This window comes from Lithobates pipiens, unplaced genomic scaffold, assembly GCF_037356315.1.
Source record: "Lithobates pipiens isolate NorthernLeopardFrog02 unplaced genomic scaffold, aLitPip1_a1.2 Scaffold_25, whole genome shotgun sequence".
Taxonomy (NCBI): Eukaryota; Metazoa; Chordata; class Amphibia; order Anura; family Ranidae; genus Lithobates; species Lithobates pipiens.
The window spans coordinates 168,006,983-168,025,006 of NW_027507787.1; positions in this window are offsets into that span (position 1 = coordinate 168,006,983).

The window sequence follows — 18,024 nt, forward strand, 5'->3', positions numbered from 1 at the left end:
GGCAAATCCTTCTGGGGCTGAAGTGGTTAATGTCTAAACTGCTGGCAAAAAAGTAAGTACACTCCTAATTGAAAATGTCTAAATTGGGCCCAGCACTGCCTAAACCCTCTTGGGTATGGAGTTTACCAGAGCTTCACAGGTTGCCACTAGAATCCTCTTCCACTCCTCCATGATGACATCACAGAGCTGGTGGATGTTAGAGACCTTGAGCTCCTCCACCTTCCATTTGAGGATGACCCACAGATCCTCAATAGGGTTTAGGTCTGGAGATATGCTTTGCCAGTCCATCACCTTGAGGTGTGTTTTGGGTTGTTTATCATGCTGGAATACTGTCCTGTGGCCCAGTCTCCGAAGGGAGGGGATCATGCTCTGCTTCAGTATGTCACAGTACCATACCTTTGATACGCCATACCTTAGAAACGCCACTGCATCAGCCACTTGCTTCTTGATGATGCCCAGCCATTACTGGATTCAGATGTTGGTTCTGAGGTTGAGGATGGCAGGGACATGAGCCTAGAGAGAGGGGAGAACATTGGTAGACAAATTAGCATTCATGTTCCCACAGACACAGCGTATTGTCAAGTTGTCTCAAGTGGTAATGATGATGATGATGATGAAGATGGAGGAGATGGAGATGATGATGATGATGATGATGATGCTGAGGTCACTGATGTGACTTGGGTGCCAGATAGAACAGAGGAGGAAATTGAGGGTGAGGCGGCACAACCACAAGGAGGCCGTCATCAAGAAATTCTGCAGCTGCTATCTCCCGGCCCACTCCCTAACGCTCAACTGCCTGGGCCTTTCAGCACATTTGCAGCAGATCACACTGTTGCTATCTCCAAACTGTGTCTAAGGCACATCAAAGGTGGTAAAAAGATCAGCCATTTTGGTACTACATGCTTAACAAGGCATTTAACATCCAACCACTCAGCCCGTTAGTAAGAGCACCTAAAAGCCACACAAAAGGGGCACAAATCTGTCCCTCCTCCTCCTCCTTACCCACTTCAGTCTGCCCCTGCTATACTGAGTCATTACCTCTCAAAAGCCTCCACTGACAGGGATGATGGTATAGAAAAGGGTGTCGCAGGTCCTAGCAGCACATCTGCCAGCAGCACACCACCAGCTGTAGACTGTAGCCGGCAAATTTCTCTGCCCTATCTGCTGCAGTGGGAAAAAAAATACAGTCCCTGCCACCCACATGCCCAGCGTCTAAATGCAAGCTTGTCAAAGCTGTTGGCTCTCCAACTTCTGCCTTTGAGCCTGGTGGATTCTGTCCCCTTCCGTGAATTCGCACAATGTGCTCTACCACAATGGCAGGTTCCCAGTCGCTACTACTTTTCACCTAAGGCCGTTCCATCTCTCTACCATCACATGGAAGGGAATGTTCTGGCATCATTGGGCGAGGCAGTCAGATGTAAAATCCACCTTGCTGACACGTGGTCCAGCAAGCATGGGCCGGGATGATATATTTCATTCTCAGCACACTGGATAATGCTGCTTGCAACTCGAAAGGATGCAGGACAGGGCTGCAGCTTATTATGCCCCCCACGTATCCATACAGCTGGTGGTGATGGTGCCAGACCTGTGAGCTCTACCCCCTCCTCCTCCTCTTCCACCACCTCCATGCCCTCCTCTGCAGAATTGTCCTATGAACTTCAGGTACCCCTAAGCGTTCAAAGGGCTATTGCATGAGTCAGGCTAAAAGGTGCCATGCAGTGCTTCAGCTGATGTGTTTAGGGGACAGGAACCACACCGGAGCAGAGATTCTTGGAGCTCTGCAGAGGCAGACCCAGAGATGGTTAGTACCATGCCAGATGGAGCCAGGAATGGTGGTGTGCGATGATGGCTAAAACCTCCTTAGACAGGGAAAGTTGACACATGTGCCATGCCTGGAAAATTTGAGGCGCATGGGCAACCTAAAGTTTCAAAGCCTGCAAAAAGACCCAAGAATACGTGGCATAAAGGAGAAGGATGATTACTGGTTTGCAATCCTCCTTAACCACCGTTATAAAGGGAAGGTCTCAGAACTCATCCCATCCCCACAGAGAGTGCAGAAGATAAAATCTCTTGAGGACACTTTACAGAGGATTTTATTGAACATTTTTCCTGACTCTAGTAGGTTACATTGTCGTGGAAAACATAGTTTTGAGTCTTCTGTTGGTCAAGATGGGAGCGTTGCAGAAAGCGTCCGCCTAAGTGAGGCATTTCAGAATTTTTTTAGTCCTCGTCGACCAGGGCTGTCAGCTTCCACATCCCATTGGCAGCGTCTGTATCAAATGGTGGACGATTACCTTGAGGCGGAAACAGAGATGGAGAGCTTTCCACTGGCTTACTGGGTGATGAAAATAGACCACTGGCCAGAACTTGCACAGTATGCTATTGAGTTGTTGGGCTGCCCTGCATCCATTTCCGATTTCAGAATAGGCATTCAGTGCTGCAGGAGGTTTCGTTACTGATCATAAAACGTGTTTGTTCAAAAACTCCGTGGACCGTTTGACTTTTATAAAAATGAATCAGTCCTGGATTACCAGCTATGAAGTCCTTGATGACGATGTCACTGATTCTTTTTGGGATGTGAAATCTCTGCAGGACTTTGAGGCTGCCTAGCTTTGAGGGTGTACAATCATTTCATCTGGAAGAATGTTTTTGGTATAGGTTTCATGGGCACAATTAACACCCAAAGACCAATTTTTCTGCTCCTGTTTGACAGGTGCATATCATTACAGTTTTTTCCAGAAAGGCCAATTTTTGCTTTCATCAAGAGTACCTCTATAGGGTTACGGTGGGAAGGTGCCAAGACACCAAAAGACCAATTTTTCTGCACCTGTTTGACAGGTGCATATCATTGCAATTTTTTACAGCAAGGTCAATTCTTACTTTCAAGATTACCTCTATAGGGTAACGGTGGGAAGGCGCCACCGACACTCAAAGACCAATTTTTCTTCTATCCAAAGTCAAAGTGACACCAGAATGTATGCAAACAATCTATAATCTTATTGCCAGTGCACAACATTGTGGCCCCATCATACACAAAGGCTCCCCAGCTGTTGCTGAGCAAAATAAAGGCAGCTTACAGGGAATATTAAATTTTCTTGGGGCTTTATAAATGCAATTATTTCTGCAGCAGATTCTTGACACACAGATCTGCCACTTTACAGGTAGACTAAAGCCCCATACACACTATCAGATTATCTGCTGAGTTTTTCCTTCAGATTTACCAAAACCATGTAGTAGAAGGGCCTGCCTGATTGCATACACATTGAAACTCCTAAGGTTTGTCCTCATATTATATGGTTTTGGTAAATCTGAAGGAAAAACTCAGCAGATAATCTGATAGTGTGTATGGGGCTTTAGGGGACCCCAAGGCACTATATTGGAAGGAATTTTTAATTTTTATGCTTTTACTTTAAAAATAAACAAAATCACTGCTCATTTAAAAATTATGCTTTTCACAAACTTTTCTTTTTGATACATGTCCCCAGAGCAGGACCCGGACCCTTATAACCATTGTATGCACAAAATACTTGTACATAAGCGTTCAAAATGGGCACTTTTGATTTTTGATGTTCAGGTCCCATTGACTTTAATGGGGTTCGTTATTTGGGTCTGAACTTTTGCAGTGTTCAAAAGTTCTGGTGCGTACCGAACAGGGATCCATTCGGTCCATCCCTAGTAATAATACATAAATAATTGTTTCGATTATGTAACAATTACACATATGTTATGACACAGAAAGATAAACAGATTTTGTTGTTTCACCAGTGAACCTTTCCAAACTACAAAATAACACCAATAAAAGTGAAGATGTTAAATACATAGTTACACATTTTATAGATGCAACAAACAATGTTATTGCATAAAACATATTTTTGTGTTGAAGGTTATTCTGGAATTTCTATAAAATCTTTTAATGGAAAAAGTCAAATCAAAGCTGACGTTTATTCTGCTTATATTTTGCCTTCTCTGGTTCCTCCTTTTTGCAGCAGAAGCTCCTTTCCTGGATGTGTTTTGTGCCCTCCAATAGCCTCATTTATTTAAATTGTAACTTTATCCATAATATCTTGGTAAAAAAATAGTGTTCATTAGCAAGGAATACACATTCCACATTACTAATTATGCTGCCAAAATTTGAGTGATGTAAATTGACTCCAGCACTTCTCCTGTTTCTTCTTGCTGGAGGCCGCCATTTTGCTGAAGCCCAGAGCCCCTGAACAGCAGTAAATCATAAAGCAGAACTAAACCCATCAATTTAACAGTTTCAAATAACACATACAGTACATTCCTGGAATGCCAGGATTGCTAACGGCCACCTTTGCTTGTGTTCTCAACCAAACTGTCAACCATCAAATGTCTGGTGTCATAACTGATCACATGTGCAGTTGCAGATCAAACAGAAGCAGCTTCCTTGGATGTAAAGAATAGAAGGGTTTAATTTCGCGTTAAGTCTGTCAGCAGATCGGCCTCTACAAACTCAGCAGTGCCTAAAAATGCAAGCAACTGAGCATGTGCAGAGCAGAGTTAGGCCTCATGCACACGAGACGCAGGTGAAAACTCTGCTCAAAAAAAGCTGAAACGCGCGTTTAGAAATGCACGTTTTGCCGCGCTTGCATGCCGCGTTTAGACGCGTTTAGACGCATTTAGACGCGTTTGCGTTTATAAGCGTTTATAAAGATAACATCCCTGTAGACCCTCCCCAAGCTCTCAAAGCATGTTTTTTTAAACTATTTCTGCTATTTTGATCAGAGTGAGCAGCAGCCGCATAGAGAGCAGTTGTACACTTGCATTTGCCTCTCTTTCTGTGGTATATATTTTTAAATGGATCCCATATTGAATATATGTCAGGAGATGCTCCTGATGTTGCTCTTGATGAGACAGCAACGTCGTCGCAAATTTCGCGAGAGGTCCAGAGTCAGAGCTCGTCGATATTGGACCCATCCGTTGATGGGACAGCGAATGTCCGTTGGATATTTCACAAACATGTATGTGCAGCTGCGTACCTACCCCGACAAGTTTTTTAATTTTAGCCGGATGTCCATTGTCACATTTGATCTGCTCTTAGAAAAAGTACGACCTGGTCTGACATTCGTGGACACCAATATGAGAAACAGTATGTCACCAGAGGAACGTCTGTTGGTAACGATCAGGTATGTGTATATATTTATAAAATATATTTATCTATAGATGTACAGATGAATTTTTTTCTCTGTCCTTTATTTTAATTTAAATTTTCATGTGGCAATTTTTAACATGTTTTCATTATTTCTAATATAAAACAATATTAAAATAGTTAATTATTTATTTTTTAATCTTAATATATGTTTGTATTAATTTTTTCTAGTTTCAAATTGTTTTATTTAAAAGCAAATCTATGTTAATTAGATTTTTTATAATTGTTTTAAATTTATTTGGCCAATTTTTTAATATATTTTTATCGTGAAATATGTACTGATTAATATATTTTAATTCTTTGCTGCTGTATATGGTAGTATAATATTTTTTAATGCCTTATTAAAATAGCCAGAATCCTAACCCTAACCATTCATCCTAACCCTAACCACTAATCCTACCCCTAACCCTAAACAATAACCCTAATACTAACCACTAACCCTAACCCCTAACACTAACCCTACCCCTAACAGCTAACCCTATCCCTTACACTAACCCCAACCCTAAACAACCCTAACCCTCATCCAACCCTTAATCCTAAACAATAACCCTAACGGATAACCACTTACCATAGCACCCAACCCTAATGACCAAATTACATTGCCGCAGATGGTCACAGTTGACTTTGAGGCCATGTATCTCTGATGCAGAAAAGTGCATGACATTTTGCGACCCGAATTTGGGGCCCCCTATCTCGGGGTCACTTAGTGACAGGATCCTCAAATTTGGATATGTTGTAGTGCTAGTTCCACTGTGTCTGCATACCGAATTTGGGGTTCCTGGCAATAATTGGCCCCAAGATATGGGCCCCCAAATTCGGGTCGCAAAATGTCATTCTCTGATGCAGAAAAGTGCATGACATTTTGCGACCCGACTTTGGGGCCCCCTATCTCAGGGTCACTTGGTGATAGGAACCCCAAATTTGGATATGTTGTAGTGCTAGATCCAAATTTGGGGTTCCTGCCAATAAGTGGCCCCAAGATATGGGCCCCCAAATCGGGTCACAAAATGTCATTCTCAGATCATATTTCTGAGTTTTCAGGTCCAAAAAATTGGGTTCCTTTCAAAACGCATATAAACGCAAATGCGTTTTGCGTCTGAAACGTGGACATTTTTGCGTCTGAACCCTATTTTTTGCTTCTGGAAAAACTAGGTTAAACGCAACTGCATAAAAATGGCAAAAAACGAGACTGTGTGCATGGACACATAGGATAACATTGAATGAGTTCAGGGGCAGTTGAAAAAAGTGTCCAACTGCATCTGAACACGCGTTTAACTGCGTCTCGTGTGCATGAGGCCTAAAACAGTATATTTCTGGATTATAAACAGTATAGACACTTATGTTTAATGTTTTACATAGCTAAGGAGCCAGCCTGAGGTGATCTAGCAGGACTTCATTTTATGACTAACGTTCCACTTTAACTTCTTTCCAGAAAAACAAACAGCGAAAAAAAAAAAAAAATTGTGTCGAAGGTTATTCTGGGATTTCTAAAAAATGTTTTAATGGAAAAAGTCAAATCAAAGCTGAAGTTCATTCTGCTTATATTTTTCCTTCTCTGGTTCCTTCTTTTTGCTGAAGAAGCTCCTTTTCTGAATTTGCTCTTGTGCCAAAAAGGACCTCCATTAGCCTTGTTTATTTAACTTCTTTCCAGAAAAAAAAATAAAAAACAAACAGAGAATTTTTTTTTTTTAATAAAAACTGTAAAGTGAGAGTGCACAAAAAAGATCAAATCCAAAAAACAAACAAACAAAAAAAAAAAACAAGAAAAGAAAACACTAACTGATATCAACTAAGCATCCTAAACAACAACCTTCTTCTCCCAGGAAAAAATCATTCAAAATAAAGACAAAATCTTTTTCCTGACAGACTCCATGGCAGCCTACGTATGGGTTAATCCCGCCTCTCATACCTCATAGGACCTCACTCCCATAAATCTTTGCTTCTGAACAGAGACTGTGTTCCTTTTTTGTCCTCCTCCTAGGACCAAGGTGTTTGCTTACCTTATGAAGAGTTCCGGTCCAGTCCTGTTTGCACGAAGATCCTGAGGGTGATTATGGATTCCAGCAGTCCCAGCTATTAGCCGGGTGGAGACGGGCGATATATGCGATGCCATGAAGAGCTTACTAACCTGCCATTGGCAGGCAAGCGGCAATTTGGCCATACATCCTTTGCTATTAGCAGGAGGCCTCTATTTTGATGTCCCGTTCATGCAGTGGGTGGAGTACCCCCAGTCAGGATGGATCGGGATCGTGCCGTGGCGGTATCGTATTGATTTAATCATTATCATTATGGCAGCCTGTTTGTGTGTGTTGTTTGTCATCTCCTTCTTTCAATTTCCTGGTACGTATGGCGGCTGGAGCGCATTTGCGTTCCAATCCGCCGCCTCTTTCGTTCGTTCTGCGCAGGCGCGTGCCTCGTTCGGATCGAGGCTTGGTCCGAACGTGCCCAGTTTTCGGAAGACGGCGGTGATCGTGCATGCGCGCGAACTCCGCTGACCGACGCCGGGGGGCGTGGTGACGTCACCATCGGCGCCAACATTTAAATAGCTGTCAGATACAGCTATGGTTGGGATCGCTCTGCGGGAGAAAGGCAGCTTCCCGGTGTGCTGTGTGTCTTGCTTGGAGGTATGTTCTGTTCGCCAGTAAGCTCTACTATTTGATTCCTGTCAGATGCTTATGGTGTTTTCGAATCTCTCCAGCATACAGACTTTCTCATTATGGACGTATCATCGCCCCCCAGTGGCCAACCCTTACGCTGCAGGTAGGAATATTATTTCCTTCTGCTGGGTTTGTTTTGGGTAATTACTTTTGTTTTTTCTTGCTGTAGTCTTTTCTTCTCTATTTAGCCCTTCTAGGTCTGAACGTAATTTGTCGGCACGCAAAGATACTGACCAGTCTAGGTTACATCATCGTCAGTCTACGTCAAGTTCTAGACACTCTAGATCACCCTCCAGACACCATAGATCAAGATCTGGATCTGGTCGTCATTCTACCCACCGTTCCAGCCGCTCAGAGAAAGCCTGCTGGGGTTGTAAATCTCACGTTCCAGAGGGTAAATCTCTCTGTGAGTCTTGTTATTCCAGAGCTATGAAGGAAAGGGGAGCCGGAGACCAGCAAGTGGAAGCATTGGTCAGGAAGGTGGATCAAGAATCTCTAAACAAAGCAGAGTCTGATCGGATGTTTAACCCTCCTTCCGTTACAGCTCCTGTCAATGCAGATGCAGACCCTGTAATTCCGGGTCCCTCCAGACACAGTGTTTCTCCAAGTGAGTCTTCGGACAGTGAGATTGATGATTCAACTGCAGGTTTTGATTTTTCTCTTGTCCCGCAGCTAGTCAGAGCAGTCAAGGATGCTCTAAAATGGGAAGAGCCAGTTGAAGCACCCTCTAAACAGAGGAAGTACTTTAAACACCTTAAGAAGGATCGCCCGAATTTCCCCTTCTTGGGTGAGCTCGGTGAGATTATTTCAGACGAATGGGGAAAAGTGGAGAGGAAGAACTCCTTAATTTCCAAGATTGCCAAAATGTACCCGTTTAAAAGCGAGGACGTTAAATATCTGGATTCAGCCCCTCTTATTGATGCGGCTCTAATGCGTCTAGTCAGACATGTTACACTCCCTCTTGAAGATACCGTTTCGTTCAAGGATGGTTTAGAGAGGAAGATTGACACTGACCTGAAGCGCATTTATATCACCGCAGGCATGGCTTGTAAGCCAGCTCTGGCTCTTGCAGCATTATCTAAAGCCATGGAGTCTTGGACGGATGATGTTGGTGCGGCTTTGGGAAGCGTTTCGGAAGAACTTATCCGGAATTCACCAGTACATGAACTGAAGTTAGCATCAGTCTTTTTGGGTGAAGCATCCCTTGATATTATCCGCCTAGTGGCACGTGTCATGCTCTCCTCAGTTACTGCGAAGCGCGCTCTGTGGCTTCGTCCGTGGGTTGCAGATCCTGCCTCTAAACAGGCATGGTGTAAGATTCCCTTTGAGGGGCCCTCCCTCTTCGGGAATAAGCTTGATTCTGCCATTTCCCGTGCTACTGGGGGTAAATCAGGGTTCTTACCCCAGGATCGTCGCCTCTTGAGTCAGAGGAAAGTTCAGCTCAGACAAGAACAAGAGCGTGCTAGAGATGCTCGCCGTTACAGGCCTGGTCGGGAATTTAGGAAGAATTGGAGAAGGACTCAGTCTTCAGGCCAAAAATCCTCTAAGTCAACTACATCAGGGGATAGAGAGGCTTCTAAGTCCTTTTGATGTGGGGCCTGTCCAGACGGAGAAAGTAGGGGCTCGGCTACTCCATTTCCGGCACGTCTGGGCAGCCTCGATTCAAGACTATTGGACTGTCAAGACGGTCTCCTCAGGTCATTCCTGGGTGTCCTGGGTCCGCCCATTTATCAGTTTGTTCCTACAATCCTACCACTTGTGGAAGAAAAAAGAAAGGTACTTCTGTCTTACACAGATTCCCTGTTGGCCCAAGGCGCTGCCATTCCGGTCCCAACCAAAGAGAGATTTCAAGGGGTCTACTCCCCCCTTTTTATGGTCCTCAAAAAGAATGGCTCCTGGAGACCAGTTATCGACCTAACGCATCTGAATTCCTTCATCAAGAAGGAAAAATTCAAGATGGAGACATTACTAACAAGGCCTAGGCATAGACTTGAAGGATGCTTATTTCCATGTTCCGATCGCAAAAGAGTTTCAGAGGTACCTTCGGTTCGCAGTGGGCGAATTACATCTTCAATTTGTATGTCTCCCGTTCGGGCTTACATCGCCTCGAGTGTTTTCGAAGCTCTTACTGGCTGTGGTAGCACTAATCAGGATCAAAGGTATTCGATTACACCATTACCTAGACAATCTACTGTTGCTTTCCCAAGACAGAGAACAGCTACTGTTACATCGAACTCAAGTCATCTCGACACTCACGGAATTCGTTTGGCTGTTGAACCGGGAAAAAAGTCATCTGGACCCAACTCAGTCTTTGATTTTTCTCGGAGCCCAGTTCAACACGGTCGAAAGTACCATCTCCCTTCCGGTGGAGAAAATTCCAGTGATCCGAGACAGGATTCGGCCTGCATTGCATTCTCCTCTTCTCAGAGCCTCGCAGTGCCTCAAGATAATTGGCACTATGGTATCCACAGCCCCCATGATAAAGTGGGCACAATGGAGGATGCGTCCCTTTCAGAAGGGTTTTCTTCTACAATGGGACCAGGGGTCTCGAGACCATCTGGTCAGGATAACCCCCTGCATGCGGGAGAGTCTCTTCTGGTGGCTCCAACGAAAGAACCTCCTCAATTGCCATTCCATAGCTCCCGTCTCTTGGATCACAGTAACGACGGACGCCAGCAACAAGGGCTGGGGCACCCTGTGTCTGTCAGAAATAGCCCAGGGCGTGTGGGAATTTCCAGCCCAAGAGGTAGTATCCAATGTTCTAGAGCTTCGTGCTGCTCTCCGTGCTCTTCAAGCCTTTTCTCACCTGATTTCGGGGACCTCGGTTCTCCTAAGGATGGACAACACGACAGCAGTGTCTTATATCAAGAGACAAGGAGGCACCCGCAGTCTCTCTCTGCTGAAGGAAGTGAGCCCGATCATGTCTTGGGCTCAGATGAACTTGTCAAATCTGACGGCGGTTTATCTCCCCGGAATTCAGAATGTCCAGGCGGACTTCCTATCAAGGTTCTCCCTGGACAACAACGAGTGGTCTCTCCATCCCGAGATATTCACATGGATTCTGTCTCTAGGGATCCTGCCAGAAGTGGACCTGTTTGCCTCCCTGTGCAATTTCAAGCTGGAGAAATATTATACGAGGTGTCGTTGTCCTCAGGCCTTCGGTATGGATGCACTGACGGATCAGTGGAGGTTTCGCACGGCTTATGCCTTTCCCCCAGTCCCGGTCATCCTGCGATTCCTTTCAAGACTCAGGTGGGAGAAAGTCAAGGTGGTGACAGTTGCTCCATTTTGGCCCAACAGGCCGTGGTTTCCGCTCCTAATGCAGCTGAGTTTTCGGGATCCAGTTCCACTCCCTTCCAGGGCAGATCTCCTGCTACAGGGAACATCTCTTCACCCATGCCCGGCCCATCTTCATCTGATGGTCTGGTTCTTTAAAGGGGAAGGTTGGAAGCACTAGGGTGTCCAAGTACTGCCATCGCTACTCTACTGAATGCTAGAAGGCCAGGTACTAATAAAGTCTATCAAAGAATCTGGGCAAAGTTTGCTGACTATATTTCTTCCGTTGGCAGTTCCTGTAGTGATCCGAAGATTCAAGACATTTTGGGTTTCCTACAGACGGGACTAGACCTGTCACTATCAGTGAGTTCCTTATGAGTTCAAATTTCGGCAATTTCTGCATTCACTGGAGTTTCCTGGGCCAAACACCGTCTTGTCAGACAGTTTTTCAGGGGAGCAATAAGACTCAGACCCCAGAAAAAACCAAGATTCTCCAAATGGGATCTTCCTTTTGTCCTGGATTCCTTTTCAGAGGAAAGGCCTGAGCATATGGTTCAATCATCTATCAAGGCTCTTTCTCTCAAAGCTGCCTTCCTGGTGGCTATAACATCGGCCAAGAGGGTCTCCGAGATCAGCTCTCTGGGTTGCAAAGAACCCTTTCTGATGTTCTTCCCGAATCGTGTGGCCTTGGTTCCCATGTTAGGGTCAAATCCTAAGGTCACATCTGTATTTCATGAGAACCAGGAGATTGTTCTTCCTACTTTTCGGACTTCCGGAGATTCTAACATTCATCCTTTAGATGTTGGAGAAGTTCTAAAACAGTACTTAGAATCCACAGCTCCTTTTCGTACTTCTGACCATCTCTTTGTTTACTTCCATGGAAAGAATAAGGGATCGCGTGCTTCTTCGAGAACCATTGCAGCTTGGATTGTTCAGGCTATTCAAGGGGCGTATAAAGCTAAGGGTTTGGCTCCTCCAGAGGCGGTGACAGCTCATTCTACCAGGAGCGTTTCAACATCATGGGCGGCTGCTCATCATGTTTCTCCAGAAGTAATCTGTAAAGCGGCCTCATGGTCATCAATTAATACGTTTATGACACATTATTGTGTTGAGCCGGCTTCTTTATCTTCGGTTAATTTTGGTTTACATGTCTTATCTGTTGACGGTGCCAATTAAACCTTTTTCTGTTAACCAGCAATTTCCCACCCGGGTGTGTATGGCTAGTTATTTCCCATACGTAGGCTGCCATGGAGTCTGTCAGGAAAACGGAAAATTTATATCAATTACTTACCGTAATTTTCCTTTCCTGATGGACTCCATGGCAGCAGGAGTTCCCTCCCATTTGCTGGAGTAGGCTAAGTTACGGAACACAGTCTCTGTTCAGAAGCAAAGATTTATGGGAGTGAGGTCCTATGAGGTATGAGAGGCGGGATTAACCCATACGTAGGCTGCCATGGAGTCCATCAGGAAAGGAAAATTACGGTAAGTATTTGATATAAATTTTCCGTTTTCTTTCTATTTCAAGTAACTCAATGGGCAAATGTGAGGATTTTGTTTTTTTTTCTTGAAACTTTGTTGATTAGATAAAAACAATCCTTTAATCCTGAGTGGTCAATGGATAACTGGAGAGCCTGAATTAGAGCGATCATGGAAGAATCACCAGTAATTATTTTATTTAAATAAAAGGTGCAGGTTTAAAAAAAAAATTAAAACTAACCTTTGAGATTTTATTATCGTGGTAAAGTTTATATGATATACAAAAAGAGTTCAGTGCTGTAAATATATATATATATATATATATATATATATATATATATATATATATATATATATATATATAAATAGTTATCAAATCAAAAAAATCACAAATAACAGTGGCCATAAATCACCTTATGTAATGAAAATAGTGGTGACAACAGTCACAGAAGTATTAGTCAAAAGTGTCCATCTTATTATAAAAAAAAAAGTTTAGTAAATAATAATAGTGCAAGATGGCAGCACCTAGTTACACTCCAAACATAGACCAAAGTAATCTTCAATGGGTCGATCACCTTGGTGTATACAGATACCTTACCAAATTTGTATGGCCCCAATTAAGGAATGGTCATAGAGCTCTCATTATGCAGGCAACACCAAGATATCCTGGGATCTTTATTCATAAGGGGCTCTATGCATGGGAACACATATGGAAAGAGAAACCTCTCACATTGTAGTAAATTAAATCTTCTAATTTATTAACCACTTCAGCTCTGTACTCAAATAAAATTGATGTCCTTTTTTTCCCACAATTAGAGCTTTCTTTTGGTAGCATTTGATCACCTTTTTTTTTTTGTACTATAAACACATGACCGACCATATTGAAAAGAAAAACAATATTTTACTTTCTGCTATAAAACATATCCAATAAATAAAAAATAAAAAAAATCTAATTTCTTCATCAATATAGGCCAAAATATATTCGGCTACATATTTTTGGTAAAAATAATCCCAATAAGCGTGTATTGCTTAGTTTGTGCAAAAGTTATAGCGTCTACAAACTATGGGATAGATTTTTGGATTATTTATTTATTTAGTACTAGTAATGGCGGCGATCAGCGACTTCTAGCGAGACTGCGATATTGTGCCGGACAAATTGGATGCTAACTGACACTTTCAACCTTTTTGAGGACCAGTGACACTAATACAGTGATCAGTGATCAAAAAATATTCACTGTCACTGTACTAATGACACTGGCTGGGAAGGGGGTTAAACATCAGGGGTGATTAAAGGGTTAAATGTGTTCCTAGCTGCTGTTTTACTGTAGTTGGGGAGGTGCTTGTACTAGGGGAAGGCATGGATTAATGCCTCTGCTTTGCAGGAACACAGGATCCATGCCTTCCCTACTGACCGAACGATGATCTGCGTTGTTTCTAAAGATATGTTGGTATTGCGCTGCCCCTATATTAAATAACCCTCCGAGGGTGATAAGTATAATGCCTAGTTACACAAATCAATAGTGTAATATAAAAATATATATATAAATGTCTACTGAATAATATCAAAAAGTGCAAAGTGCTACATTAAATAAAATAAAATAAACACACCACAGAGGTGATAGAATCCAAATAAATGAAAATCAAGTGAACAAAGGTAAGTAACTAAAAACAGTCTCTTAAAAAATTACTATTTTGATAAAGTGCAGAGAAAATGCAGAAAAAAAAGTAAACACACTACACAGTCAATTGAAAACCTCCACGGAAACACAACTGCTTCAATTGAGTGCAAGGCCAAAAAACAGTGAATTGATCATAAAGTGCCAAGTGCGTCTTATAAATGTGCAAATAAGTAAACACTCTCCAGAGGTGATATAAGTGAACCACCCTAATAATAAACAAATGATATACAAGAAAATAAGAAAGAGTATACCTGGACCAAACCGAGGGTACCCTCTCCTGATCACATGGAAATAAACTTTAGAATTAAACAAAAAATATATATAGTAGTAAACGCACTACAGAGCCGGCTGTAACATACGTTATATCAGAATGAATCCGGCCTCTATAGATTAAATATTCATATTGAAATCCATCAAAAAGAAGAGTCAATTGACTCTGTAGTGTGTTTACTTTTTTTTCTGCATTTTCTCTGCACTTTATCAAAATAGTAATTTTTTAAGAGACTGTTTTTAGTTACTTACCTTTGTTCACTTAATTTAATTTATTTGGATTCTATTACCTCTGTGGTGTGTTTATTTTATTTTATTTAATGTAGCACTTTGCACTTTTTGATATTATTCAGTAGACACTTATATATATATATATATATATATATATATATATATATATATATATATATATATATATTTATATTACACTATTGATTTGTGTAACTAGGCATTATACTTATCACCCTCGGAGGGTTATTCAATACAGGGGAAGCGCAATACCAACATATCTTTAGTTTCATATTAAGTGGATACGGTGTGATCCATTCCGGTAGTAGCAGCAGCCCCTGACATTTGATAGATCACCAGTGGTAGCGCAGGAATAAAACCCTATCATTTAAACGATGATCTGCGTTGTTTACCTAGGAAGATTGCTGTTCTGCCTGTGTCCTGAAAGATCAGTGGGTGCCGGTGGACTTCGGGTCCATGGGATCCGCTGTGTAGATTCACAGCAGGAACGAGCCGCCGCAAACTTGGGCATGATTCTCGGAAGTGCAAGATCACGTATATATATATATATATATATATATATATATATATATATATATATATATTTATATATATATATATATGTGTGTGATCCTGCGCAGTGCGGGCGCCCTCTAGGTCGGCAAGTGGTTAGAAAATCGTAAAAAGCACTTATAAAAACAGAATTGATGGCCACACGGGCAATGTTTCGCGTTATAGCATGAGCATCCAATCCTCTGCTAACTCTCGGCACAGTCCTCTTCTGGGTATCCGCTGGCATGTTGGCACCACTTTTGCTGTATAAATCATCAGGAAATTCTTTTATTTTGTTTAAATAAAAAGTGCAGGCTTAAAAAAAATATAAAAAAAAAATTAAAAATTAAAAAAGTGACCACTCTAGCTTTAGGTGGTCAACGTCTAGGGTGAGTGTACATCCATGTAGGACACTTTTGTCTGAACACTGAAAATTGGAGCACCAATTATTTATCAATGCATGAGCACTTTATTTCACAATTGTGGGACGTTTACAACAATTGAATATTTAATTCACTATTTTATGTTAAAATTCACTAATTTTGTACCAGCTAAGTGCGGTGTTTAATTACTTTATCATTGCAGTGACACTAGTCAGCCGTCATTCACACTGCTGCTGGCAAGTGGTTGATTATTTTATATCTATTATTTCTTTAACGCAAAGTTTTTTTGTTTAACTTTTGAGATTGTATTATCATAGTAAAGTTGCTAATAATTAATGATCAGATTATGTACAACTAGTAATTATTTTATTTTAGATAAATAAAAGGTAAAAAAGCTTTATATTCCAACAATATACGGTTAAGTTTAGCAAACACAACTGTACATTAACATTTGCAGAAGCACACCTTGTCTGTTTTTGTTCACTGCAAAGATTCTGTTCAACAAAGCATAAAAATACAGCAGGAGAGCCAAAAGGATAAAGAGCACAAAATGCTTTCATGGTTCTTCAGCAATAATCACATAAAACAGTGTATGAAACCATAACAATGTTTTTTTATTATTTTATTTTAGTTTTATATATATACTAAATACAATATAAAACACACACACTATATTGCCAAAAGTATTGGGACACTTGCCTTTACACGCACTTGAACTCTAATGACATCCCAGTCTTAGTCCGTAGGGTTCAATATTGAATTTTGAAATATTGGCCCATCCTTTGCAGCTATAAAAGCTTCTGGGAAGGCTGTCCACAAGTTGTAGGCATTTGTCTATGGGAATGTTTGACCATTCCTCAAGAAGCGCATTTGTGAGGTCAGGCACTGATGTTGGATGTAAAGGTCTGGCTTGCAATCTCCCTTCTAATTCTCTGTGCAAGCCAGTCAAGTTCCTCCACCCCAAACTTGCTCATCCATGTCTTTATGGACCTTGCTTTGTGCACTGGTGCGCAGTCATGTTGGAACAGGAAGGGGCCATCTGTTCCCACAAAGTTAGAAGCATTAAATTGTCCAAAATGTCTGGGTATACTGATGAAGAGTTCCCTTCACTTTAACAAAGGGACCAAGCCCCACACCTAAAAAACAACCCCACACCATAATCCCCCCTCCACCAAACTTTGCACTTGGCATAATACAGTCAGGCAAGTACCATTTTCCAGCAACCACAAAATCCAGACACCATACCAGACAGACACCACTCCAGGGAACACGTCTCCATTGCTCTAGAGTCCAGTGGAGGTGTGCTTTACACCACTGCATCCGACACTTTGCATTGCACTTGGTGATGTAAGGCTTGAATGTAGCTGCTCAGTAGGGATGAGCTTCGAGTTCGAGTCGAACTCATGTTCGACTCGAACATTGCCTGTTCGCCTGTTCAGCGAACAGTGAACAATTTGGGCTGTTCGCAGCAAATTCGAAAAGCCGGAACACCCTATACAAGTCTATGGGAGAAATCTAAAGTGCTCATTTTAAAGGGTAATATGCAGGTTACTGTCCTAAAAAGTGTTTGGGGACCCGGGTCCTGCCCCAGGGGACATGGATCAATGCAAAAAAAAGTTGTAAAAACGGACGTTTTTTCAGGAGCAGTGATTTTAATAATGATTAAAGTGAAACAATAAAAGTGTAATATTCCTTTAAATTTCGTAGCTGGGGGGTATCTATAGTATGCCTGTGAAGGGGCGCATGTTTCTGGTGCTTAGAACTGTCCCTGCACAAAGTGTCATTTGTGCAGGAAAAAAAGTCTTTTAAAATCACTTGCGGCTAAATTGTCGGCTCCCCGTAATACAGAGAACACTCAATGAGTGTTCTCTGTATTAGCCGACAATTCATTCATTGATGAGGACAAGGGCCTCATCCTCACAGCCCTGGCCGGTGGTTGTGAGGGTCTGCGGGCGGGGGGCTTATCAGAATCTGGAAGCCCCCTTTAACAAGGGGACCCCCAGATCCCGGCCCCCCCCTGTTTGAAATGGTAAGGGGGTACAAAAGTACCCCTACCATTCCACAAAGAAAGTGTCAAAATGGTTAAATAAGACAAACACACTTTTGAAAAATTCCTTTATTAAAAATAAAAAAAATAAAAAAAAGATCCCAGCGGTGCTAATCCACTCTTGCTATCCAGCGACGGATCTCCGGGGTCCAGCGATGGATGATCACATCCAGCGACGGGGGATCTCTCAGTCCAGCGCTGTCCATACATCCTTCTTCTGTCTCCACTGCGGAGACTGCGGAGATCCCAGTGCTGACGTTTCTTATATTAGGAGGGCGGGCCACCC